General features: G+C 42.0%; 1 long non-coding RNA gene across 8 annotated transcripts in view; it reads left to right on the forward strand.

Annotated features, from left to right (window-relative positions):
- Positions 1 to 24,611, forward strand: part of LOC119017067 — an 84,020-nt gene that overhangs the window by 1,366 nt on the left and 58,043 nt on the right. For all 8 annotated transcript variants that reach the window (XR_005074327.1, XR_005074325.1, XR_005074330.1 and 5 more), the window contains exon 2: positions 3,653 to 3,771. This is a non-coding gene — a long non-coding RNA (uncharacterized LOC119017067). The remainder of the gene's footprint in view (positions 1 to 3,652; positions 3,772 to 24,611) is intronic.

The following is a 24,611-nucleotide window of genomic DNA, read 5'->3' on the forward strand; positions in this document are numbered from 1 at the left end:
AGTAGAGGGCAGTAGATACACGCCATTCTGCTGTCTTCGTCTGGCTTCATGCCTTTGCTGCTTCTCTGTACTCTGATGTGAAGTACTCTGGTTCCAGTTTGGTTTGGATCTAACTTGTATTGGCAAGGTGCTGAATGGTTTCATAAGGGCTTGGCAACAGTAGTTAGACTTAATTGGCTGTCCTAAATTAAGTTTGTAGGGCTGTTATTACAGGCTGCACTTCTGCTATCAACGCTGACGACCTGGTTGTGTATGTGTTACAGCTGCTGAATGAAAATAACCCAACACTATGTTGTTGGAAATGACTGACCGGCGTGACTGCCGTGCTAATGCAGTGGAACTAACGAGGGTCCAGGGAACCCCAGAGGGCCTTTGAGGGACATCAGGAGGGACCCCAGTAATGTGGCAGATTGTTAGTTCTGATAATGATTAACACGAATTGGGCCCTATTAGGAAAAAAAGCTTTAGAAAATTAGTGATTTGAATTCTGTTTTTATTTTTGTTTGCATTAACATCTCTTCACACACAATAAGTCAGAACAATTGGATGGTGGCTCTTACTCATGCTCAAACAGTTAGGTCTTTAATTGTCAATTATACTGACTACAGATAATACATTAATAATTTGAGCTATTTAGACATTGCTTAAATGTGAATATTTACTTGTTCTGTGTAATTAAACTACATAAATTTTGGTTCTGGACTGTTGGTTTGGAAAATAAGTCACTTGGTTGTGGGAAAATTGTGATTTTAAATCCCAAACAAGAAATCAATTATTTGAGAAAATATTCGGCTGGATAATTGTTATGCCCCTGCTGGTCTGATGTTAATTAAACTGTATTCAACGTCATTATTAGATTAATGTCTGTAGTGTGAGCTACATTATTATGTCACAATAAATACAGATTTTTAATTAGATACTAGAGCTATGTATATTAGTCGATTAATTGAGGATCAAGGGAAGAAGAGGTTCGGAATTGATTGATGTATTTTTTTTCAATGCTTATACCACACTGATTAATAGAAATCAAGGAGACTGATAACTGATTTTTGCACTGATGTACATTCGCAGTAAAGATAAAAATCTTAGAACCAAAATTTAGAATAACCAATAATGGAATGTAACTAAGTTCTTAAGTACAGTTTTATAATACTTGAGTATTTCCATTGTCTGCTACTTCATACTTCCTCATGACTGTATTTACTTTACTTTAGTCACTTGCTACTTTACAAATTCAGATTATTCAGAGTCAGAGGTTTTTTCCTTGACGACGTGTAACCAATCAGATACTGTTGTGGGCGGGACATTGAGTGCGACTGCAGAGTGGTGACTGCAGACATGGAGAGGATGCTGCATCAGAGCCAAAGTAGCATTTTTTTAATGAATTAATCCTGGATATTGGTTTGTCCCTAATGAGCGGCTTCCCTCTGCCAAGAGATTTTCATGGCTTATAAACCTCTTTAAAAGAGGTAGTGTTGCTTTACCATCTAGATATTTAAAAAATTGTATATAACATGCTAATCACTGAGCCTCAGTCTCTTTCTTATAGTGTTTCTTGCACTGAGACAGCAAATGAGAGCATTTGCCAAAATGCCAAACATTTGCTTTTTTCACAACTTTTTGAAAGTGTGAATTAGGTTGTTTTTTTTAAAATCATTGGACACTGAACACACGTACTGTTGAAACAGACAAAACAGACAGTGTGAATGTGTCCCGTTGGGTTCTGGGAAATTGTGATGGAGTTATTTGTAGACATCTTATAGACTTACCAAGATCAATTGACAGAGTGATTATTGTTGTGTCAATGTTGAGCTGTGACTTTAAAAAAAAAAAAAAACTACGTATGCTGTATGACACAAAAAGAGATCAAATGGGGGTCCTTGGTCTAACATGGGACTGTGACGAGTTCCTCGACTCAAAGAAACCCATAAATCTTTCATGTTTATTCTGTTAATTGTTTATTAGAAGATGTTTCCTTATGTCTTCCAAGACACCGGGTCTTGTATGTTTGTGCGACGGGCCAGCCTGTCTGTCTTTGACCATCATGCCTTGGAGGGGGGGGGTTGAAGGTCAAACCTGTTAACCTCTCCATTGAGGAACAGATCATCGGGGGGGACGTTGTGCCATTCGCTACATCTTTAGGCACACAAGCAGACACCCTGATCCCACAGGCAGAACGTAGCTTTCAACACCAAGCAAACATCAGATCTGTCAGCGGATCACCTCGCTAACCCTCACCCCCCATTAGCCCGCCGTGTTTCGCTCCATTGCTTTTATTTTACGGTGTACGGACAGAAGAGATGCAGCCAATTGAGGGATGCCCCACCAGCAAGCAACTTCAAAAGTAACACCGTTACTGTGTGAAACTGAGACATTAGCTGTGTATTTATAATGTGATGGCATTTATATGAGCAGAAAGTGAAGCCCCTGTTGTGGGATTTTGCGGACAACTTGTTTGTTGTTGTAGAGCAGCCGGTGGTGTTAACCCCTGACCCGGCTGCCCTCTGACCCGCGGGACGACAGCTCCATCCACGCGTCAGGGAGAAGGGCTGTCACAACAGAAACATCCAGAACACGGGGAGGAAGGGGACAATCCGGGCTGGTGTGGCTAACGCAGGATCAAAACCGCCGCACGAGTTGAGAGTGTCAGGCTACCGGATACATAATCCGTCTGCAGGAAAAGTGTGAATAGACGCCACAGGCTGGCGAGGAGAGTCAGGATTAAGAGCTCAGCTTTGTTAAAGGTTTCTGGGAGCAAGTGATGTATGCAGTGAAGTGTCTAATGACTGATTAAGTCTGCAGTTTTATCAATAGCAAAGATAGTCATCCGGCAAACTGCAAAAGTAGAGCTTGGACTGTATGCAGATTGATCTATTTTCTCACTTCTCATTGAGAAAGACTCAAGATCATGTTGATGTTAGAGGCTGAAATCAGCCTAAGCAGCAGTTTGATATTGTATTTATAGATGAAGTAGAGACCCACACATGTAGATTTTGGATTATTCTGACATATGTCTGCAAAAAAGCCCAAATTTCACAGTTTCCAGTTTTTCATATGTGACAAATTTGCTGTTTTTCCTCTGGAGCGTTTTGGTTTGTTTGTCAGAAAAAATCAAATATGAAGAAAGTTATCTCATAGATTACGTTCCCAGAAACCATCAAGGACACATCTTTGGCATGCTTGTTTTGTGCGACCAACTGTAAAACTTCCTTTTATTTTGAAAAAACAAGCTTAGTTTCATTTTCTCTCCCACATTGTCATGAACACCAACAACTCCTGCCTTCCAGCATCTCAGAGGGGCCTTTTAAATCATGTTGAAATGTTACAGGATCAGTAGTCGATGACTGTCAGCGAATGGTGATGGACGATGTTGTTGCATTCCGCCCCAAGCCTAGAACATACAGAACATATAAAGAACAATGTCTTACAGTTTGGAAAGAACGTTAAGCCAAGCCAAGCTACTTAGAGGAAAACTTCAGGGGTACATGTGGGTTCAAATGGTCGAGGTTCCTGCTTTTACATCGGCTGTTTATTTTATCAGGAACTCTGCATCCATCAGATTGTGAAGGCCCACTGCATTTATCACTGTTTTCTGCTGATAACCACATTCCACTGAGGTTATAAGTTGCACATTTGTCTTGTATATTTTCAGGTGACAGTTCCCATCTACAGTACCTCGCTGACGTGACCAAACACCGCTTGTGCAACTGCTGATGGAGGGTTTTTATTCCCATTGGTGAAGCCTTCGGGCTGTCAGAGGAGAATGTGGAGGTGGGTGACCACAAACATCCGTGTGCCAGCACGATGTCACACATGTATCACACAGGGTCACATTATCTTCAAAGCCTGTCGCCTCCAACATGTGATATGACTCAGACCTGAAAAAAAAAATAATAAAACGAACGGCAGACATCTTGCATTCCTGAGCCCATTCCACAGAGTACAATAACTTCCTTGAATTCTTCAACCCTCGACGGCGGAGCCAGGGCACATCCTGTTGTCCTTGCAGCACTTCCTGCTCATGCAGCTCAATCAGTCTTCCTCGTTGCCATGGCCACTGGAAAACACTTGTACTCATGCTTAATAGGCACGCTAGCAGGTAACGCTCGGATGACAGTGGAGCTGGCGGCAGATTACGTTGCCATCAGTTTGCAAAAAGTGAGAATGATCGATGTGATTTCACAACGTCCATTACCTTTTAGAAACGTTACTGTTGATGAAATGAAACATTTTAAACCCAAGGTGGCTTGTTTTCATAGCTGCGCCGGTAAATCAAATGGAGATACTCTAGATGTCATTCTGCTTCATTTCATTTTATTTCTCCCCATAGAAGCCCAAGACAACAGACACATGATGATGAATCTTTAGAAACTTTGATGTAGTGTCATTATCTTTTTTTACCCTCGTGCTGAGGGAAAGTCAGGTGAAGTTTCATAGTCCACAAAACATTTCTGGAGCTTCACAGCAAAACAGTGTTACAGCATTCTCCTAAGCTGAAGTAGATGGTGATTTGTAATTTAACTATTAAAATTTAAAACTATTAAAACTATTGAAAAATGACTTGAAATGGCTCCATACAGTTTGGCTGCCATAATCCAAGTCTCTGGAAGCCCCAGGATCCAAAATTGATTTGAAAAGATGTTATTTACACCCTTGAGGTACAGTCAAGCCCGTGCACCCACTTTAGACAAGAAGCAGCTGTTTTTAACTGTGTAATAGTCAAGCGAAACATCATTTTGTTCTCTCTCTCCTTAATTGTTGCTTTTTTTTTTCAAGTGAGGTGCAGACAAGTGGGGGCAAGTCCATTGAAATCAGTCGAGGTTATAATTAGGCAACAAAACCATTTTGTTTAAGGTTAGGGATGGACTGTGGTCTTCTGAACACGTCATTTCTCAAGTCACCGCAGCCTCCAAGCGCCCAAACAACACACAAGATAAAAGAGGAATATATTCAACTTGCCAGATAACGTTGATTGACATTTCTTCTTCATCTGGTCCGTATCATGTTTATCTCAAAATTTATTTTCTGTTGCAAATTACATGTATATAAATGTAATTATAAGAGAAGGGTTATTTATGTCAATGCAGGGAGGTAGAAAAGAGGCGTATATCTATGTTATGTTTCATGGCATGCAGTTAGTCTCTGGTGTGTTTTCCTGTTAAGTTTTTAGGCAAATAATTGTACAGCCTGAATAAAAACAGAAGATTTTTAATAGTCTTCAGCACATAAACATGTGTGTTTTGCCTGTGAACATTGTATAAAGTTCCGCCTGTTTATCTGGTTCATCTTCCGAGTGTTTGTTTGTCATGTGAACAATGCCAGCAGAACTGCAAGGAAATCTTATTGTAGTGCTCAGCCCAAAATGAAAATCAAACAGTACGTGCGACAAGCTCCACTGAATATTGCATGGCTGCAGAAGCACTGAGACAGTTTGGCCCAAATATCTCCAATCAGGGCTGCTGCTCGCTTCTTGACAGCCTGTAATAGCCGAATACTGTATATTTAATTTTTGGATGAGCGCTGCATTGAGCTCAGATTGTTTCATAATCACATTCTTTCTGCCAGCCCAGCGTTCATTTGTCAGCCTCCAGCACGCTGGTCCTGGCCAAACTTTAATCCTGCTTTGTTAGAGAGAGACAGAAGGAAGGCGAGCACGCTCTCCTGGGTATATACTCAGCCTGGAGGGATGCATTGAATTCTGCTTCCTGCACTGCTGTGTCTTTGCAAGAGTCCACAAGCCGGAGGAAACCAGCCTGGCAATAGGCCCTATTAAAGGGATGTTTTGCAGGTCATTTTCTGTATTTTATTTTTATTACTTTGATAAGAATTTGTGTTTATTTTGTATTTAGTTGATTTTTATTGGCTTATTTTTTGATCACTCCACGTGAAGCTCACCCGCGAAACATCCCGTCACTCAGCGCCGACTTTGAAAGCGGAGGAGGGATGTTACAAGCCCTCAATACCCTGATGGGTTGAGGATGAGTGGCCATTTGGAATGGACAGAGATAGCAGACGGAGTTGGCGGTCCATGACATCATGCGTCAGGAAGGTGATACCACCGCACCTTGACTCTGGCAGAGTTCGACCCGTATGTCAGGAGTTTAAACGCCACACCTCCGTCTGCTGGCTGTAAACATGATGACTGACGGCAGCTCTCGTTGCATTTAGTACACGAATGTTCAGTATCTCCCATCACTGGGACTGGGACTGCTTGGAATGAGAACTGTTTTGCTATTTTCCTCCTGTATCACCCAATATATTGTTATGTTGTGTGTAACAACAGTTATGACATCCGAGCCAAACAAGTTTTTGACATTTGTCAGACAAAGCTGTAATGTTTATGGCGGCGATGCAGGTATTCGTGACTGTACACTTTTCCTCATGATTCACCCCGTATCTTGTCATGCTGAGGAGTTTTCACGCCTCTCGGATTATCCGTATCAGATGGCATACCGGATGCATGCGTCTCGACGAGGGCTTAGGTATGCTTGTATATTTGTAAGATCAGGTTGTTATCTGAGACGCCCCTACACGACCGATCCCAAACACACACAAACATTTTTATGTCAAAACAGGAACGCATGGATGCTCCTGTTTCACTGTGACGTTTCTTTGCACTAAAAATTTAGGTGAAGTTTATCTTCTTTAAATGTACGTCACCATGATGTATCAGTGTCAAATTTTCCTCTGGTTGTGAATGAAGTTATGGAGGTAGACAATCACTGGAGGTGATCTCTTATCATAGATGGTGATGAAATCTCTTTGGCGTTGTTGTCACATCGGCTGTGACTGTCTTGTGTATATAAAGATGCTCAGCGTGCAGGTTATGTCTCAGATGTAATTCAGTAGAAGTCCAAAGGCTAAGATGAAGATTGTAGCCGTCATTATGCCTGAATGTCTGGTATGTTTTTGAGGTTAAATTTCAAGGCTGACAAAAGAACAATATCCTCCGCAATATGATATTGTTAGCGTGCCTGATGAACCAGTTTACCGCTCACAAGAGCAACTGAGAGCATGACTGCCAACGATCATAATGAAAAAATAGTTTGTTGATTAACACATCCATTGTTGGCATGTTTGCACCCTGATGAGGAACCTGGATGTTATCAGAGTTTAGGTTGAAATTTGCAGCTTTGTCCTCAGAGGTTTACACTACACATTGGTTAGTCCTCGTCCTAAGAATATAAGTCAAATATATCAAAAGTAAAACTTGAGAACGCTGTATTTTCAAAGATAGATTAGAAGAAAACTCTAGCTTGTGCATGCTGTGCCTTTTCTTTCACTCCATCAACATCTTATTGTAAGTTAACCTGTAGAAAAAAAAAACATTTTTGACATTCCTGACTTGATTCTTAATCGTAGGAGATAAGGATCAAGATTCTGTGAATCTGTTTTCTTTACCCCTACATAGAGGTGCAACAAGGGTGACCATGTGTCTGACTTTACATGGTAAATGAACTTGGATTTCTATAGCACGTTTCCAGTCTACTGACCACTCAAGGTGCTTTACAACACTTGTCACATTCACCCATTCATTCATACATTGATGGCAGAGGCTGTCATGCAAGGTGTCGACCATCAGGAGCAATCTGGGGCTCAGTATGTTGCTCAAGGATACTTTGACACACAGCCAGGAGAATCGAACTGGTTCTGAGCCACAGCCACCCCACGTGTGACTGCACAGCTTTTTTAAAATTTATTTCTTGCCCTCTCTGTTGCCCTCCCACATATTGAGGTGATGACACCTTTGACACACTTTTCTAAAAATCGGGCTTTCATCCAGTGGCTGTGTTGAGGAAACAGGGAAGGCTGTCATCACGGGGATTTGTTTTGTTTTCTGTCAATCAAACAGCACAAACGTGGTTAAAAGTACTGGTTAGACTGTCATCATCTTTGCTGCCAACACTACGCCCCAACGGGATTCAGGCGGAATATGATAGAAACAAGACTTGTTACAGACGCTGAAATAACTGACATTCAACACATTGCAGGACTCTCAATCATACTGGTCAGCAGAGTGTCGGGAGTTAGCAAAAGTAATTTAATCATAAAAAAACGGCATGTTCAGTTTCAAAGCATATTTCACTTAGAGGCTGGATAGAAGCTTTTTTTTTTGTTAAGTTTTTTACATTTCAAGGAATAAATGACTTCATTTAATGAAACCATAATTATAAACTACTTACTGAACCTTTAAAGCTGCTGTAGGTGATACATTTTTACTAAAATCATTGTCAGATATCTTTGTAATCAAACAGTAAACACTGCTATAAAGTGTTTGGCCAGTAACCCTTGTCTCTCCTCCCCCCTGCTCATGCAGTAAAAGAGAAAATAAAATGTTCTGGTATCGCTGCCTAGTTTAGCCAATCAGGACAGAGATCTCCATGAAGAGGCGGGCCTGTGTTCTATGTTTATTGTCTTGATGAAAGGAGGAGATTGGTAACAGTAAAATGGACAGGAACTTCGCTAAAACGACGATAATGCTTCAAGGTGTGCATGTGTCTGAGAAGACACCACGACACATCACCTCTGCAGACCTGCTGTCAGCTGATACAGTGTTTGAGAGAAGGGTTTTTTTCTGGGCAGACATGTTTGTAGTCCTTATTTATGACACTTAAGAGCCACTTTGCTGAATGTTGCTTTTGTCTTCACTCAACAGAGCTTTTAAGTCGTGCTTTCACTAAGACGTGTTTGTGTTGACCAGACTTACAAGCTTTTCAACAGTGTTACTTAAGTCAATATTGTTACGGGCCGTGATGGAAGATTTTCTGGCAAGCATCCATTGTAGTTAAAGTATTATTGCCGTCACATACTTTGAGTTTCAGCCATTATACCTGCTGTTAAATTAGATGGGATTACACAAAGAACTGAACACCAGGCTCCATTCTGTGTACTGTAACACCGGACATGTTGAAACAGATGACATTACTGGGTGTTTTCAATGTTAGAATATTTTTTTAATGTGCTCCGCTCTGAGCCGAACACCGTTTATTGGCTCTAACACGATCAGCAAAATCCTCCTTAAGCCTCTTCCCCGCAGCTCTGCACGCTCATCAAACTTCACTCAGATATGTTATGATCTTCTAACTGCTTTCCCCAATAGGGCAGCATGTAAGGAATGCTGCTTAATGTCACCGGCTGTCAGTCCGACTTAACGCGAGCCGCTCTGTAACACTACGAATATGTTCAACCCTGTGATGTCATGGCGTGAGAGCCGGGAAAAGAAAAACAGCCGGCACGCGATGTTATTAATAGAGAGATGTACATGAGTGGGTGTCTGCAGCTTGAGCTTGAACAGATTTCTCTAATCAGGTCTCCCGAAGGTATTTTATTAGAGGTGCAGATGTGTGTAGAGATCAATACAGATTAAAAGCCTATGTAAGGACTCATAAAGGATCTTCACATGTTGCATTAAGAGAGATGTAACACGGTATTGAGTTTTTACTTTAGCCGTTGTGCTGTGTGTGTTTCATGGTTTTTCTTGCTTGTTTTCGTGTCTTTCATGAAGTTGAGATTCAAAGTTTATTCCTGACTTTCCCACCAGAGGGTTCAGTTTGTGCCTTCGCTGGAGCTTTTCACTCATATTGCACAATCCTCATCTACAAATACGAGTTACAATCATATCAGCTGCTGTTTCCAAAGTCAAGAATGGACTCTTCTCTCTCTCAAGAAGAGGTTGGAGCTTCCACGTCTAGGCCCTTTTATGTTTAGATAGTTACACACAGATCTTTGATTCCCTCATGCTGTGAACTTCATAGACGAAGGAGTCAGCTGCATGGTCGTCTGGTGAGTAAACAGTCCAGGGGTACGTGTGGACGTGGGGCATGATATCTGATAACAGCCGCTCGTCAGGTGATAACCTTGATGAAGATGGCTCCTCCACACATCGTGAGGTTTGTTTTCATGGATTTTACATTAGCCATGAATGCTGAGGGTCGAAGGTGGAAAGGAGAAGATTGGAAAGAGACCTGTGTCCAGTCACAAGGGGTCAAGGGCTCCTTATACAGAGTATTGTGGAGTATATAGTCACTCCTCGGGTTGTATTCCACTCCAGTAATTACCCCTAAACATTAATTGTTGATTGAAATGTTGATTGTACACTGTAATGGCTTTAGAATTATGACACCATCAGCATTTAGATTGGCTCATTTTAAACCTCGCTCCTATTTTGTGTGCACAAAAAAAATATTTGTGAATTAAAAGTCAAATATTGACTTTTTAAAAGCTAAAACTCAAGCTGCAGCAGAACAATTTCTCCTATTTTTAGCTAAATGACTAGTTGCATTTTAATCGGGAGAGAATAGAAAGAGTGGAGATATATTTCATCAACTGCACAATACATTTATAAAAAATGAGTGTAGTCTTATATTAACTTAATTTCAAATTGTCAGCAAACAGTAGCAAAGGTAAACATGGAATCGTTAGTATACAGATAAAGCATGACGAGTGAAAGAAAAAAACACTGACAAACAGCAGAAGATGGCATAGAAGGCAAGAACCAAATTTAACAGAAAATTAAAGAAAATAAAAACAGATAAAGATGCAAGAGTACAAAAAAGTGTTTGTTTTTTTGGTTTGCAAATTTACATCTATATTTATGGAATTTGGCAAGAAGTAAAATCAGATTGATGTAGAAAAATGCATTATCAACCCTGTCAGCGTCATCAGAAATGACGATAGTCTTTGGGGGATTGGGCCTCTTTTGTGACATCATCGTATATAAAAGGTGTAGTGCGTGGTAGAAATTGTGTGTGGCATAGGAAACTTCTTGATGGAGTCCAGACACTGGTAATGGTGGTGATGGCATGTAGAGAATGCCTGAGATCTGGAGGGATGTGAAGAGGCTTCTGGTGAGCTCAGACCTGGGCACTGGCAGTGGTGAGACTTGAGGTAAATGGAACAGCGGAGGCTCGTGGTGATACTGAAATGAAAAGCTGCAGAGAAGAGAACAAATGAAAGGTTTAACAACAACAGTATGATAACGATTGTGGCATTATCTGGTTGGTTTCACTTTCAGCTGAAAGCGTAATCCCGCTGATGACAAAGAGAGTAGGAGAAGGCGGTTAGAGAGGGAACAATCCGGTATGAGGGCAAACCGTGTAATGGATCCGCTGGCCCACCTCTGCAGACCGCTGCTGCAGGACGGTTGATAAACCGGGGTGAAGACAAATTCTCTTTTAATCTCAAAAGTTAAAAAGTCATCTCTGCGCTCTCCTCCTGTCTGTAAACAGATGATCTGAGGTGACTCCTGGTGTTTGTCCCTCCAGAAGGTCTAGCTCTGCACCAGACCCTCTGCAGTGATGCCTTCCTCTCCGCCCGGCCCTCCACGCTCAACTCTCTGTAAACGTCTTTCGTTTGTTTTGATAGAGAGCCCCACGGCACTATGACTTTATTATATTGTGATTGTCTCCTTGCCTTGTACCATCTTCACGTAACTGAGTTGTCATTTAATTACTGTCAACACTTGGTCTAATTAGAGAGAATATCACCCTCGCCTTTCCTTTTCAGGAGGTGCTCGTGAAGATTTACTATAAACCAAACTGACAAGTGCCGTGGTTCATTGGTGGGGCTCTTGCTGTGACTTGCAGTCCATGCGGTGTCACCACTCTGGGAAAATGGCTCAGGTTCAAAGCATTTGCATCTGTGTTGGATGCACCACCAAGTTCGCCTTGTTGCTTTGGGGTTGATTTTAATTGATGAACCAACTTGTTCACCTGAACTCGAGCACTATACATTAAAGACTCGCCTTGGCATCTTCGAGCTGAACAACATTAGATTAAAAAATGCCAATGTCCGGGATTGAACTTGAAACTCAAGTGACTCACAGCCAACATTTTCAAAGGAGTGCCTTGTTGTGAAAACCATTTCGCCCATAGCAACATTTTTTCTCACAGCTCGAATCCACGTACAGTAGCAGCCAGATCAAAGTCTGTTTCTTGCACAGACCTCAAACATAACAGAACCTGTCAGCCAATCACAACAACCTGGCGTGCCTCCTTGTCCTCTTTGCGGACTCCGTGATTAAGAGGAACACGTGTTCCAGTCTAACTTGAAAAACAAGCAAACAGCACAACAGCAGCAGGGCCAGAGAATGAGAGCGAGGGAGCAGGGAAGTGCTGGAAATGCTCATTGTTTTTAAGTGTTAGAAAGAACTGATTGTTTCTCTGAGTCACCGGACCGTTGGGACCCTCGCTCACTCTTTTTTTTTCTTACCTATATTCTTCGACGACCCTCGATTTTTCAAGCCCTCCTTTTTGTAACTTCCTCGAAGCACAGTCGCTGTTTCGATTTGTCGGGAACTCCTCATGGGGAGTGGTGAGAATGTGGCTCATTTGCCAGAGGCCTCGGGGCATCCATAGTTCAGACAGATTGATTCTCACCTCATGTTAATGCTTGACTGACTGAGTTCATCATTAATAGGTGCTTCTGTGGAACTTCTTACTTCCAATAACAGCTCTCATATTGTTGTTTCCTTATATTCCCTATCTGCACAATCTTAATATCCAATTTCTGATACTCAAATTTAGCAGGATTATATTTTTGACCATGCATTTAAATTCAGTGGCTCAAGGACGAGAAATATAATTTAAGAAAACTAATGTAATGCCAGCTGGTCTTTGGTTTGTTTGCCCAATAGTAATCGGTCGTAGCTACTTAAGCATGATTGTCCCTTTTTTGACATTTTGGAAAATTTCTATTTATGTTTAGGCCAAGCTAATATCCAGGAGGCTGTTTGCCTTGCTGGGCATGAAGACTGGAAGCAGGCCAGGCAGCTAGCTAGATTCAGACCGAAGATTCTTGACGAGACTGAACCATTTTAGAGCATTGCAGCGGAAACCTTTGCAAATGCAACTGTCACAAACAACTGACTACCACTGTCCTCGTTCATATTTCAAGGCACAGCAAATTTTGATCCAGCTAGAAAAAGTTAGAGACGAGGTACAGAGAATCGTTGTTATGAAGACAATTTCCGTCTCGTTACATTCGTGGGAATTGGCAGGTTTTCAAAATGTGACAAGTTTCAGCTTGTCCTAAAGCAAATCGAGGCGGTTGTTCTAGTTTGCATTAGATGTTTGCTTGTAAAAGTTGCCTTCACTGTGGAATTTTGTCTGCCACTGGGTACGAAATTTACCAAGGTAAAAGGAGGTTCGATTGACGGTACAACCCTTTCTGCACTCATGTCTCCATTCATGACTAAATGCCTGCAAGGAAAATGAATAAATAAATCCATCATGACAATTGTTTTGAATGAACAGGCTTCTTTTCTATTTCTTGATTCCAAAGGAGCGTTGAATTTTGATTAGAAATACATCCAGTTGTCTTTGTGATGGTGGAGGAAAAACAATGAAAGCACTTTGAAATGTTTTTCGCCTTGAATTCTTAAGAAGTCAACTCTGACTTTAAGAAGGAGACAGGATGTTTTTACTTTTTCAATATCTAACCTGAAATATAATCTTTTCCTGAATCCCACTGTGGATTACCAGGCATTTACATAGATTTGACATAGTTTTTGTTTTGGTCTCGTGATACCAATTACTGGATTTTCTTTAAAAAAAAAAAAAAGGTGAAAAACTTGTGTCAGCCTGGGACCATGAATCATTCATAAACACACACAGCACAACTGACTTCTGTGCAGTGAGAGAAGATGACATTTACCAAGACTGGAAAAAAAATTGCTGTTGAACAAGATCCAGGGAGCAATTACATTTCCTTCACAATGTATTTGGCAACCGTTTAGTAGCATATAATTGTCATTTCTTGCAGACAGGGTTGTTTAGTCCACGACTTTAGCATTTAAAACTCAAATTCAGCGAAAATGATACTTTGCTGCTTTACTTTAATTGATGTTTATGCTCCAATTTCAGCAATTTCCAGATATACCTGCTATATCCTCCTTTTCTGTCATGTTATTTTTGTGCAGCATGTGGAGGCTTTCATGTACGAGCCGCTATCTATATTTAAAATGATTAATCTAAGTTTGGGGTGATTACGAGGCCCTGAAACTCCAGTCGGTGCAAACCACAGGTTTGTTTATGACAAGTATATCCTTCGGAGGAACAGATTCATTTTGCGTCTTGTAATCACAGAGTGTGGTGTCTACAGTCAGCTCTGCAGTTTGTCAGTAGGAGCACGCCCATCACATACCAACTTGTTTTATATAATAAACAAGATATTAAATCAGTGCAACACTTGACCTCATTTTGCAAAAAATGGGACTTATTAGGATTACATAACATGGTGCAAGGCCCTGTCCTCAGGCCTTCTCTGCTCGCTGATGATAAAAGTTGATAAGTGTGTTTGTTTTTGAAATACTGGTTTGTATTTTCATAATATTTCTACTGGGAGAGACTAACAGCCAAGACGTTTGACATAAATTGAAAGTTGTCCTGGATTCTTGTCCTAAAACGGTCAACCAATCCAAGTCAGCATTCGATTCTTTCACCTTTACATTCATAACGACTTCCTGTTAAGTTTACGAGTTTTGGAGGGCGGAGAGGCACAAAAAGGATTTAAGGTGAATGGCATTCCAGAAGTTGTTGTCATCATATGTTTTCCATTGCATCAGAACTGCCTAAAGGACATAAAGAGGAGATGATTGCTGTCAATTATCAGGACAAATGGGTCTCCTAAACATGTCACCATTAGCCCAGACACTTACAGAAGAAAGAAGTGATTCCATGATGCACGCAGGATGCTGCTGAAGGTCGCTGCTTTGATGTGTCACAGTTTGAACATTTTTGTCTTTGTCTTCTCAGATTCCTGCCTGTATATTGTCTTGAATAGCTAAATATTATCGGCGTTATTCATTTCTAGAGCTCTTTTATGAGGCAGCTCGAGCAGCCTCAGGTTCTCATTCAGTGTGGCTCTTATCTGCAGCGCTGCAGGAGCCACTCTGTGGTTCCTGTTATTGCGATCCTGCGTCGTGCAGGCAGATACTTGCACCCACTCCGGCTGCGGCCAAGCTCTCGCCTTTTCCACTGCCTGACAATTCAGATTGTATAAACCTCGATGGCAGAAAATAAGGATTATTTGTTATTACAATGCCAGTCTACAGTGGCTTGAGCGTGCGTTGTTTTGACTCTGAGAACAATCAACTGTTGCAATAAAAGAGCGTCCCTCCCTCCCTGCACAGCTCACCTCCTCCCCTCTAACCCCCTTCCCTTCCCTGTTTATTTACAGCAAGGATTCCTCTAAGACTGTCACTGCCGACTTGCTTTTGCTGGAACTGGGGAGACACCTCTACCTTGACAATTCTTTGGAATAAAACCAAGTTTTGTCTGAGTGTCTGTTGCTGAAAGTTGTCCATCACTAGCTCTCATTAATTTGATCAAGATTTACAGGTGTGTTATGTAAGACTGGAACGAAGGCAGCATCAAAACCGCAATCCAAGTGCAAGTCTGCCACAGCATACTTGCAGTTCGCCATGATAATTGTTGCAGATTTGCTATTAGATTCAGTTAGTCCCTCTCTTTTTCTTTTCTTGAACGGTGATGACCTTTTGCCAAGACTTGAAATCACCGTATTTTCCAAAAATATTAAAGTTAATGTGAAGCTCATCCATACGAGTGGCCTAGGAGTACGTTTTTTTCCAATATGAAGTAGACTACAGATCAGCTGACGTAACTTAGCGACTGAATACGCTGGGATGATAAGTGACCGGACTACTTGTGGAGCAAAGATTCAAGAGCGCGCAGTGCTACGGAATATGTATACGAAATAATTGACTGCCAAATGTTGGGAAGGCCCATTCAAGTGAATGAGCCGTGTAACAATGTGCAGTTATGTATTCTGGCATTATTAAGCAAATAAACGCTCAAGTGTGTAACTCAAATAAACACAAATCCTCCTGTGATGGAAGTCTCCAAAGTGACATCAGGTGAAAATTGGGTTCGCATCAGGTGTTTTTTGTTTTGTGTGCCCCATTAATATCAACGAGGATAGAGCTGCAACTATAGCTGATTGGCTGATAAAAATAATCTAACCTTTTCTGGTTCCAGCTTCTTAAATGTGAGGATGTTTTTCATTTATGACATTGAATAAAGAGTTTTTGGGTTTTGGCCTGTCGGTCATACAAAAGATGCATTTTGCAGACTTCACTCTGGAATTTGGTATATTGTGACATAACTAAATGATTAACTGTGAAACTAATCAGGGGTTTAATCAATAATGAAAATAATCGTTAGTTGCAGCCATAAATGATGGTGGGTTACGTTACAAAAACACCTTTCTGTATGATGCATTACAATTCAACAACACCAAGAACTACATCCTCTCCAAAATGACGTCATCAACACTTTGCAGGTCTGTTGTATAAGAATGCATCAGTTTGAAATTGGCATCTGAGGTTATTTAGATTCTTCTTATAGATGCTTCATGAAGCTATAAACAAGTGGGTTTTTTTTTCAGAAGTTATGTGAGTGTTATAATAATTGGTGGAAGCAATTCAGTGAAATAAAGACTCTTAAATGGCAGTTAATTGTAATAGTAACAGCACAGTAACAAATCCATCACCTCACAATGTACTGTAGCTTTAAAAACCTGCTGTGTCACTGCGGTTTATATCACTTGTACTTTGGAAAGTCTGGAGTGAACAACAGGAAGCTGGGCGGCATGTTTATGGAACAGGTAGCTAATACACGGTTACGTAGTTTTGTGTGAGCGAGATAAAACACAAAAGCTGTGAAATACGTCTGAAATGGAAAACTACTCACTGATGGGGACTTTGGGAGCTTTTCAGCTTTTCCCTCCAGACTTTCCATCCTTTTTTCCGTGTGTGTGTGTGTGTGTGTGTGTGTGTGTGTGTGTCAGGGGGTTGTAGGTGGACGGTGGGTGGTGGAAAGGTGGGAGTCTCTCCTTTCAAAAGGGCCGAGAACAAAACAGGAAACCATCCCCTTGTTTTGGCTCGTGGTCGCTACAAGTGTTTGGAATTTAGAGGAGGTGAATTCACATGTTATGTTCATGTCTGCGCTCAGGTCAGAGCATGCACGCACAAACACAAACACATCCACACATTCACATTCGCACACAAACACACACATACACACACGGTGGAGGGAATGTCTGGCATGCCTCAATAAGCAGAGACATGAAGACTGTGAACCCCCCGTGGATGTTATGAGCAGCGATCACTGAATAGACTAAATACCCGCCGAGATGGTTCTGTGACCTTGTTCGAATCTGGACTCATGTTCAGTGTGGAAAACAAAGTGCTGTCGATGCCTGTGCCTTCATGATTTTGACTAAAGCAACATGACCTCTTTTATAAACTGTTAAATTCACGCGTGTCCGGGAGTTTTGTCCACCATGTATTCTTCAGTATTTTCACAAGAAATAGAGACTTGTTGTTATGGAAAAGATCTGGGAGCTGTTGTTGATGTTGTTTTTTCTACTTAGAGGAGGCTTTCCTGCACTTCCTCGGGCATCACATTGTTTGTGGCATAGTTGGCATCCTCGTGCACTTTGTGTTTTAATCAGGGACCCTCTGCCTCCACAAAGTGACACCTATTCTTCTCTGCTCATGTGTGGGAGCCTCCCCAGCGGATGCCTTCCTGTAGCTGTCAGTTTTTGACTCCTGCCCTCGTGATAAACAACATCTGAAGAGATGCCTCTCCTGATATTAAAGCTTTTTAATGCTTCCTATTATTGTGTGGAACAATACAGTAACATCGAGGTCAGAGCCACAAAGAGACACAAAAAGGTTTCCCCCGTAGTTGATACATCGATTGTTTCAGTTCAGGTTAAAGTCATCAATCAAAGTTTTTCTTTTCTCTGTCGCATTATTCAAACAGAAGGCTTCTCCCAATGGAAGATGTTGTGGTTATTTTAAGATTTATGTTATATTAGGGCCACTATTTGAGGATGGATGGATGCCTGTTTCATCACCGGCATCACATTCTGGTACGACACTGATTTTGCAAAACTGTCATTACCATCCTAAATGAACAGTGACAACATGCGGTTAAATCAGAGAAGGACAGTAACATCCAGTAACTTCTGTTTTCCTCACTCATTCCAGGTCTGGTAACACAAACATTGTGGAAGATAAACTAAGCACCCACATTTCTTTGTTGTTGTCTCAAAGACCAACACAAACATCTCATCATCCACTCCCCCATCAGAGTAAGTGGAGAACCAGTGGATTAACTGTATTTTAAAGGAAATGTCCCCACAGCAGCTGGAACACTAGCAAATGTTTGTGCTACCCATTTTACTTCAGGCTGCTTCCTCAACGATGGCCAGGAGTTTGGTAGGGAAGTAGATGAGGCAGAGCTATGTTTGAGTGGACTGTCCCTTTAAGTTTTGTTATAATGGGACCATCACCACTAAAAACAAGACAAATACTGTAATGTTAGTTTTAGGTGGTTGGTAGGTAGGTAGGTAGGTTGGTAATTTAAAAAGGTAGGTACATTAGGTTGGATGGTCGGTCGCTTGGCTGGTTGGTTGGCTGGTAGGTACGTACGTAGGTAAGTAGCTTGCGAGTTAGAAAGGTACATTAGACATAGTAGGTTGGTGGATATGTTGCTAGTTTAGAAAGGTAGATACAGTAGGTTGGTAGCCCCAAATCCTTTCCCCCTTTCCAATGTGTGCAGATTGCAGCATGGTGTGTAAAATGGATGAAATTGTAATTATAGGTTATAAGTTAAGGGACAGAGAGTGTAATTGTGAAGGCAGTCAGTAAGTCCAGTTCTCAGGAGCCTCCCACTTCTGTGATGGGGATGAGTTTCACAGTTTGATTGGCACCAGGAATGATCTCCTGCTGGCGCACCGCAGAAACACCAGTGATGTCATGGTGGAGGTCAGAGACTTTGGTCAACTCTTCCTCCAATGAAGGAGCCGGGCCAGTAACTGCAACCAGTGATTATTCTCATTATCTGCTGATTCATTTTGTTGTTAGTGTATAACATCGATTCTAATGAATGTTTTATAGCAAGTATAACAGTGACGCCGACAATTGTTTTGTTTTGTCTGAACAACAGTCTAAAAACAGATTCAGTTCGCAAAGACCCAAAAAATGTATTTACATTGCTTAGTTTCACCGTGTTGCTATAATTATTGGGTTCTTTGACGTCTTTTTTCTCCTTCTTATTTTAATTTGTTGTTAAAGCTGTTCACACAAACACAGGGATGCACTGTGCCACACACACACTGCCACACACAGACAGAGGGACCAAAAACAACAACAGCCAAGCACACAAAGCAGGTATTTTCACCTTTACCACACCAAATATTGGTATGTGAACAGCGCAGCTTTTTAGGCAAAGTTGTGAAAAAGTCCCGGCTTTGTGTTTTTATTTTTATTGTAAAAGCCAACTGTCCGACAGAGTAATGAGGTGTAGAGCGACCACATCGTCTTTGTTCCTGCGAACTCAACATTTCTCTCATTACGCTTGGTGTTTCTTGTTTACACATAGACGTTGTCACTCAGGTTCAATAGCTTTGACCTCTGACCCCGCAGAAGTACTTCCAGGTGGAGCCTCTCTGGTCTCGCCCTGACACCGAGCAGAGACCTCCTGCAGCGACACACAGACACTCCAACCCTAAACAAACAGTGATCTGACCGCTCAGCAATGTTGCGTGATCCCGGCGAACATGCCAGCTCAGTCGTGCGAACTCCGACATACCTGCAAAAACACAAACCACGTCGTCCAAATTCCTTCTGCTTTATTACTCTTAATGTTGCAACACTACAGCATGCTCCTTTATCTAATGAAACTAAAACGTGAGAGTGACTTTGCACCACAGGTTCCTGGACCACATCAAAGAACTGATTACATACCAGAGCTTTGGCAGAAGTTCACTGTCACACAGAGAAGGCAGACAGTTTCAGTTTGTTTCAGTCTTTTCTGATTCCTCACAACTTTTTTTATTTTAACTTGTCTCCTTAGTTGAGTGAGCAATAATCAACATTAGGCCTATTGTTCAGTAGAAATGTAGACAGCTCTCTCTGTTGGAACCAAGTTAAATAGCCAAGCAGACTGACTATGGTGAGTAATGTTCTGCCTCTTATTCATTTTTTGGAGATTTTCTGTGAGGACATTGCGTGCCGGATTGAGACGGTCTCTGGGCTGTATTTAGCCAAAATTGACCACTGCATGAAAAAATGGCACTTTCACCTGTTTGAACATTGACGAGTCAGTGTAAAAGGGCTATAATATTCACCTGCGATTACTCTTGACTAAATTACAATATCAGGCAAATTAATGATTCAAACTCTTGACAGGATTTCCAGTAAAAAAATACAGTGTTTCCCTTTAATGTTTTGACAAGGAGCTTATTTCAAGACTTGTCGTGTGAGGACAAGTAGATTAATTTAAAAATATTTTCAAATGAACTTGCTTCGAATGAAGTTCACAGGTGGTTTTAAGCAAGAGGAAGAATGTGAAGCAAAGAAGCTGCACATCAGTAACTGTAGCCGCAACATCTCGGACTTTAATCTGACTCTGGAATGTTTGTTTCATGTCAGCTGTCAAATAAAGATGGACAGACAGTCACTGCTCTGGGCTGCTTAGATTTTCTTGTCCACCTGTCCTGTGTGTCTCTGGGCTGTTGTATGAAGCCCTGCAGCCTCCACAGTCTCCAAAATCTGCAGTCAGCCAGCTCAGGTTCACTCTCAGGACCTTTTTTGCTGTGAGGTAACGGAGCAAACCACGGAGCGACTGTACAACCTGACACCTCATTCATCTCTTACATTACAAAGGAGCTGATCAAAGCCACTTCTGCGCGATGATCCGCTCGATTTCACCTCTTTCCATCACAAACTGCGCCACTCGTGTCTGCAGACGTCCACAGCGTATCTGCCTGCCTCCTCGTATGCAAAACACTCGCCCGTGGCTCCAAACATCATCGTCTAAAGATCAACTGTCAGGCCATCGTTACCCAAATCTGCTCCATGTGTCAGAGGAATGCGCGCAGGACAAAGGCTGTGGCTTGTTGCATTAGCAAAGCTGGAAAAAAATGATCATGCCTTCCTCCAGTACCTCAGGAATGCTGGTGTGTGAACCGAGGGGTCAGTGTGGAGCACACCGAACATGATAGGAATTTCTTTTTCCAAAATCCTTAGCAGGTGCCTGCAAGCATGCTTACTGTACATGTAATCTTCCCTGAGGGGACTGTGGCGCCCCTGATATCACGCAAGTCTGTGTGCGACGTCTTAGTCATTTAATCTGTCGTCTGGTTTACCTGCTCTCTGCAGACTGCCTGCGTGCAGTTAGCGATCAGGACGACTTGTACAACACTGCCTAATGTTCACCCCAGATGCCACCTGGGAAGTGGATTCTGAAAAATATGGAAAAACATGTCAGTTATTACCTCCACCTGCTATGTGGAAAATGTTCCAGAAGAGTTTTTTTTCTTTTTCTAAAAAGCATGAAATGTTCACAATGCACTAAAAAGAGTTATGCAAGCAAATCCGTCCACCTTTTCCAGCTGATTCCACTCAACCTGAGCGCAGCAGTTCATGGAAAGTTTGCAGAGCTGCAGGGAGGTCTGTCAGCTGTAACGGACCAGTGAACAAACAACCTCGGCTGCCTCAAGATGATGCTGAGAGAGGCGGCGGGCTGAGGAAGAGGATGCTGTTCCCTGTGTGTTGGTGAATGAATGATGCCAGGTGCCACCTGCACTGCTCGGACCCCACAGGCTGAGTCAAGACCCGATTCCTCACATTCAGCCTGTTTATGTGACCGAGTTCCAGTCAGTGGGCCAGGCATTACTGGGCATTCCCGCCAAGGGTTCCTGTTGTTCAACGCCATCTCTCCCTCCTCTTCCTCCTCCTCCTGTTTGTCTTCCTCTTGCCCTGGCTCAATAAAGGGCAGTGGATTTAGTCAGACTGTAGTCAAAATATGTCTAAAGTGACCATCATGATGACACAGAATTTATTTCTTAAGCTTAGATAATCTGAAAAGTGTTTTACTGTCGGTGCTAACAGCGATCACATTACTCTTAATATTCAAGGGTTTAAACAGGCCAAAACCTTTTGCTTTCAAGTCCCCTCACAGAGCAGCCAAGTCCAATGGCGCCAGCACAAATTGCATGTCCCACTGTGGGAAATGGATCTAACAAAATCCTAACAATTTGTGTTGGATTACCATAACAGATTGTGCTATGAGTGCATGGTGAATCAGCACTGTGATGGGAATAAAAGTTAATAAGCAGGTCATCTACCAGAAAATGATGTGTGAGTGGAGCCTGTCATGGCAAAGATAAGGAGGCAGAGAGGGCAACATGAAATGTCAATTCTGCAAAATCCCAATTATACTCAAGGTGACGGTGCGTTTCGTTGGTTCACTGGTGGCCGTAACTTTCTGGGAAAACAATGTGCACACCAGCAAAGTGGACAGAGCTACCAAGACGTCACACACAGGTTTCTGAAGAGCCAGAATGAAGCTCCGAGAGGCAAAAAGAAGAAGATAAATCCACTTCTTGATTCTTAAAGTTTGAACAAACTGTGAGCTCCTCTCAACTCGGGGTGTTTATTCCTCCAGAAGGTCCAGCCTCTACCCTTCGCTGTCTCCTTGAGAGCCTGCCATCTTACCTCTAACAGAGTCACTTCTTAATCTAAAACAACGGCGTCTGTCCCTCCCCTCCTGTCTGTCAGCACAATCAGAAAGCCACATTATTTGTCCAGTATTTGTGTTACAGGTTCCCGTATCCCGTGTCACTCACAGCGGCCATGTCTTCAATTATACAACTTTTGGTTATATAAAAATCTTGCTGAGCCTTGTTTTCATCACTTTGTCTATTGTAGATGTTAAAAAATCTGTTAGTAATCTCTTTATAACTCTGCTTTATGAATTAAGACTATTGCTAAGTAATACTGTAATGTCCTTCCCGCTCCCTCTGGGCTTCACTGCTGTCTCGTACGTCTTCCACCCTGAACCCTCCCTGCACTCCCCCCGACTCATTCACCCCCTCATCTCCTTGAGCCCGCTGTGAGCTGCAGGATTACTCCAGTAAGAAGCTGTCCGTCGACGCCCGCGGCCTGTGGCGGCGCGGTAATGGAGCAGTTAGGAGTGTTTTGAGGTGTGTATCTGTCAGACGTGGCGGTGCTGCAGGCTCATGACTCTGGGATTAGCGTGACAGAGGGAGAGAAGGGGCTGTTTCCTTATATTAGAGCTGACTGGGTGACCTCATTGTCAGCATACCATTAGCCTATCTGATCGCCTCAGCAACACTCGAAAATATCTCATGGTGCATGCAGTGAGAGGGAACCTATAAAGTTTATTGCATGTGTTTGTGTAGCCGTCGTTTCCGCAGCGTCTTTGATGGCTCTAATCGGCCCACCAGGGACCTGAACTCTGTGACCTCGGGGTCCAGCTTTGATCCGTGCTGTTGTTTCCCGGGATCTCTGAGGGACGGGTCAGGAATTAGGAGAGAGTCAGGCTCCCTTCGACAAACAGGCGGTGTCACCAGCACTTTGCCAAGATATTTCATGCTTAGCCAGACATTCCCCGAAGCTCATTACCTAAGTAAGGCGGTGGGGGGGGGGGGCTGCCGGTGACACCAGCATCAGGTCGAGATGAAGAATGTGGATAACGCTGTTTGTATCTGCCTGCAGAGAAATTTAAAATAACAAATGGAGCCGTCTGGAGTTATGAACTCTATCAGCAGGTGTTTAAAAAGGATTTGATGATTTTTTCTGTCATTGAACAGAAACAACACACAGACATAATGACGCTGTCAGGTGAAAACACTCTAACTCCAAAATAGGGGTCGACTGATGCGGCTTTTTTCAGGGCCGATTTGCAGAAAAATATAAATCTTTTTGTCAAGATTTCGAACAACCAGTAATGAAATCAACCTGAATACAATTTACAAAAGTACTGTTCCTAAATACAATTTTGAGGTACTTCTGAGTATTTTCCATTTTCTGCTACATTAACTACATTTATTTGATAACTTTGGTTACTAGTTTCTTTGCAGCTTCACATTATTCAGTGTTTATCGGGTATTAACTGTGACGTGTTACCAATCAGATATTGTTGGAGGTGGGACATTGTGTGAGCGGTTGCAGCATCAGTGCCAAAGTAGCACATTTTTAATTTGCTTCTTTTATCAGGAGCCGATAGTGCTGAGAATCTGTCTACCTTTAGTCCAAAATATCAGTATTTTCCTAACCGGCATGTATTCCCGTTTATCTTCATCCATCCTGTAAATGTTCTGGAGCTTTCAGTCGTGTCACGCAGCTTTCATCAGCAGATGAATTTTGCCCAAGTATCAATTTTTCTGATTTCTTCTCATCTACACTGTGAGATTAGTGTGTATCAGGGCTGGTTAAAGTGGAGCCTTCAGGCCAAAGTTGGCCCACTAATGGGTTTGATTTGGCCCGGCAGATGTTTGTAGTGGAAAAAAATAATTAATATTAATTGCTGGTTTTTTGTATTGTGATGTAAAAATGCTCTGGGCTGTTTAGTGAGCAGACATTCATCTGTTGCTGATCTTGTTGTTTAACTCGAGGCGAGAAAAAGCAAGTAAACATATTAGCTAAGATTTTGGACTTTTCCTTTACAGCAGAATTTGTATATATTTCTGTTGCTGGTATCTAATAAACACAACATGTCAACAGAGCTGTTTCCACCAGGTGTTCAACTGTATTGAACAAACCCATCAGAGTCTAT

Source organism: Acanthopagrus latus, chromosome 3 (assembly GCF_904848185.1).
Source record: "Acanthopagrus latus isolate v.2019 chromosome 3, fAcaLat1.1, whole genome shotgun sequence".
Taxonomy (NCBI): Eukaryota; Metazoa; Chordata; class Actinopteri; order Spariformes; family Sparidae; genus Acanthopagrus; species Acanthopagrus latus.